The sequence below is a fragment of the Limanda limanda genome, chromosome 19, assembly GCF_963576545.1.
Source record: "Limanda limanda chromosome 19, fLimLim1.1, whole genome shotgun sequence".
In the NCBI taxonomy this organism is placed as follows: Eukaryota; Metazoa; Chordata; class Actinopteri; order Pleuronectiformes; family Pleuronectidae; genus Limanda; species Limanda limanda.
The window spans coordinates 5,274,293-5,278,479 of record NC_083654.1 but is presented as its reverse complement, the minus strand read 5'-3'; positions in this window follow the sequence as shown (position 1 = coordinate 5,278,479).

The window sequence follows — 4,187 nt, the reverse complement described above, 5'->3', positions numbered from 1 at the left end:
GTCTAGGTGAGAGTCTGGCTGGGGATGTGGGTGTGTGTGTGTATTGTGTGTGTGTGTGTGTGTGTGTGTGTGTGTGTGTGTGTGTGTGTGTGTGTGTGTGTGTGTGTGTGTGTGTGTGTGTGTGTGTGTGTGTGTGTGTGCGTGCGTGCGTGCGTGCGTGAGTGTGTGTGTGTATGTGTGTGTGTGTGTGTGTGTGTGTGGATGTGTGGTATGTAATTCTGTTCCATGGCGGCTAGTAAACTGTCTAATTGACCTTTCCACATTCCACAAAGGACAGCTCCTCCATTCAGTCTTCTCCTCTGTCCTCCATCCTCCTTTTTGATTCTCCCCGGACACTTCAGCTCGTCACTGTCCTCTAGCTTCTCCTCCCCATTGTTATCCCTTTTTATCCATCTTTCGTCATCACACACAAAATACCTGATATCTTTAATTTGATTTGAAATTTCGAAATTTAGTTTGTCCACTAAATAGGTTCTGGTGTAAGCTCGAGCAATGGTCATATAACCTTTTTAACAAAGCAGCTGACCTTGGCACTGAAAGTTGTTGTTTGCATCCAGTATTTCTACAAGCTTTATTACAGCCGTCACTTCTTGTGTCTGGTTTCAGGATACAATCCAGGGTTTGTAATCCTGGAAAAGCTTACAAGAGATTGCTATAATATGCAACTGATACATCCCACCCTCTCCCATCAGCCCTCTTGTCAAAGCTACAATCCCAAAACATGCACGCTGCCTGAAAACTGCTGGAAGATGACTTTTCTGCTTCAAGGGTTTGTGTGTCTGTGGCTGAAGACTCCAGTCATGCCCAGTGAGAACACGTACGAGGTGGGTACAGGCAGGCAAGTCGGTTAGTGACAGACGGGTAGGCCAGCCAATCATGGCATTCAGACTGAATCAAGACATTTATAGGTGTGTAAATTAGAGTCCCACGAGGGCCATAGACACTTGGTCTTTTCTTTTTCTTCTTAATGTAACAGATGTGGATTGGGCACAGGGACGAACGACTCAGGGAGTTGTTTTCCAGCTTTTTATTTTCTCCTGTAGAAAACAACACATTGTTTTGCTGTACAATTTTCTCCTCTTGATGCACCACCGTTCCTCCGCAATGCAAAACAACACTGAGGAGGTCGCCAGGAAGTATGAACTTTCAAAGGAACACAAAAGGTGATGCACAGCCAGGTCATTTACACAGGAAACGTTAACAAAGTAAAATAACTAATAAAACGCACAAATACAAATTATAAAAAAGCATAAATAAAGTACTTTTTTATAGCTCTGTTACACCTACAACTCGGGACGTGAAGAAGATTTCAACGAATGGGAGTTAGTGTTTTAGAAAAAACTTACCAACCATAACTTTAATACATGTAACCCCCATTTTGACCAAAAGTACCTGGAAGTTTTAGTCCCAGGAACTATTCTCATATAACTAGAAGGTTTCTGCAGACCGTTGTTCGCCTGCATTCCCTCCACAGTCTGAGGAACAGGCAGAGATTAGGCAAATCAGCCTGCTGACATAGGAACAACATACTGTACGGCTTCACTACAGTCCACCAGGAGGCAGTGATGCAGCAAAATGATATTACAGACGCGACTGCAACAGTAAACATAGAGGAGAGAAAGTTTTGTCCTTTATCATTCACTTATCTTCTCTGTTCTTCCTTCTCCTCCTCACACTTCATTCATATTCTCACTGGCTGTCAAGGGTGAGCAGTGTGAAGCGAGTGTGTGTTGGAGAGAGAGAGAGAGATGGTGAGTGAGTTTCTTGTAGACAGAAATGTGTCCTAGGTGTCCACTGATGATAACACACGGAGCGTGAACACTGTGTGCTCAGTGATTTTGAAAAAGAGTGTGAAGGCTCACTTACCTAACTTGCCGCTGTCGGAAACAGAGCGTGCTGACCTTTCAAAAATGAGCAGTAACATTCCTCTCATCTCTGTTCTAATGAGCCTTCTTTTCTTTTTACTCCTCTCCATCTCTTCTTTCTACTTTTTTCCCCCCTTTCATGTCTCTGGCAATGTAATGAGATCAGGAAAAATGTCTAGTGATGACCCCTCTTTCGCAGGCCAACATCTGCCTGAGAGTCAGGGTGCCGAAATTTGTCGAGCTTAAAAATCTGCTGTAAAACCTGCTTCAAGGAATTCGCAGAATTATAAAAATGCTATTTTCTCAAATTGCGTTACAGTGCAAGGTACACTCTGATATAGCCTTAATTTTCCATAAGCACCGCTTGTACTTTGAGGTTTGTGAGGGGAAGTACTGGAGCCCATCCCAGGTGTCATTGTGTGAGAGGCACGGTACAACTGGGACAGGTCACCTCGAACCTTAGGTCAATTTAAATTCTCCAACTGACCGAACCCCAGTTTTCAGTCTTTGGACTGTGGTAGGAAGCTGGAGTTTCTGGATTTGAACCAGGAAGCTTCGTGCTGCACCAACCTACCACGCTTATTTTAATTTGACACGATTTATGTATATACAACTAACTGTCCCTCACATTTTTAAAAACCTGCACTGAATTTGGAACATATGTTACCTAGGACATCTTATTAGGACACTTGAAGTTGTTTCCTGTTTAAGTTTGAAATCACCTACAGCTACTCTAGCCAATTGTTGTTGCCTAGAGCTACAGCTGGATCCACCATTGGAGTCTTCGTTTCTCAGGGAGGAAACATGTGCCGACCTTTCGAAATGGGAAAGCCTAGCTGCTTCACTGCGACGCAATTAGTCTTCAAATGCAGCCTACGAAGGTTGCTGCCCCTGACTTAACACACAGCTTATATGTGTTCGTGGCTGTTTTACTTCCTGTCTTTGTGGTTTATTTCCCACCCGATTTCTGTCACCTTTGGCTCATCGGCTAATTATCCCCTCTTGGTGTATATTGTCTCATCTCTCACCATTTCAGTTGCAAGACTTTCTTTGCAACGGTGAGTAAAGTTGCATCACTTTTGCCTGCTGTGTTTACCAAGATGACTGGCTCCATGTGAATTTGAACCATGGGCTGTATATTTTAAGACTGACGACATGAAAGCTTCCCAAAAGTGAAGCCAAATCCTCTTGATCATCCCCTTGTGGCCGACTGAGGTTTAGTTCAGAAACACAACTAACAGGCAGCTTCAGGAATTCAAAGGAAAAATATAATTCTAGTGAACTGACCCCCTTGTTAAACACATGGATGGTTTTTGTATGGCCTTAAAATAAATGAAAACATGAAAAGTTCATTACAGGGCACTGATGACTCATCATCATCATCATCATCATCATCATCATCATTGGACCTACTGTCAGCTCTTGCGTTACCTGATCCCTTGTTGTGTCTTTTATGAAAAACATTGTGTTTCATTTAATTTGCCGCAACCTCAACACCTCCGCTCGCTCCTTTGCAGGTGTGATATAAAACCTTGCATATTACATCATCATGGGCTTTAAAAATCCAATATTACATTTGGCTTCTTTCACTAGTCATTCATAACCTTTTTTTTCCACACAGCTAACGACTCTAGCGTCTCAGTTCGCTGGTGTTAATGACCCTGTCTTTAAGCAAAGCAATGGATGTACCACCTTGGGCACTGAACCGCTTAATCATGTGGGGACAAAATGGGAACAGACAGGGAGACATAAAAGGGGGGTAAGTGGGGAGGGGAGGGGAGGGGGGCTGAGGCGACCATGACGACCACCTTTGAAACGGACATTGATTCCACTCCGGTGACTTCACATAGAGAGAGGAGAGGAGCGAGAGAAATGATACAAAAAAAAAAGGGGGAAAGGAGGAGAAGGTATTCTGACAGATTTTTAATTAGCAGTGGTAATGAGTTACAGAGGAGAGCGGGAGGAAGAAAAGCTGGGCGAGGTGAGGGAGGGACAATAATCAGCACCTCAAAGCATTCATTAACTGTGCAGCATCTTTTGAATGAAGTTTTAGTTTACAAAACATGAAAATTTACTCTATGCGTCTCAACCAAGTGGGAAAATCTGACCTCAACCTGATATTCTCAGCTGCTATGCTCTCCACAGTCGGCAAGTGTTTGCTGGTTGTGGGAACTGTTGGATTTCTTACTGTAATCTCTTGCTCTACAAATAGAAATATAATTACTATTTTTAAACAATTATTTGTGGGTTTCATTAGTGGGATGATGTTAATATCCTCAGATACTAATACATTAAAAGGCCATATGTACCTATGCTCTCACA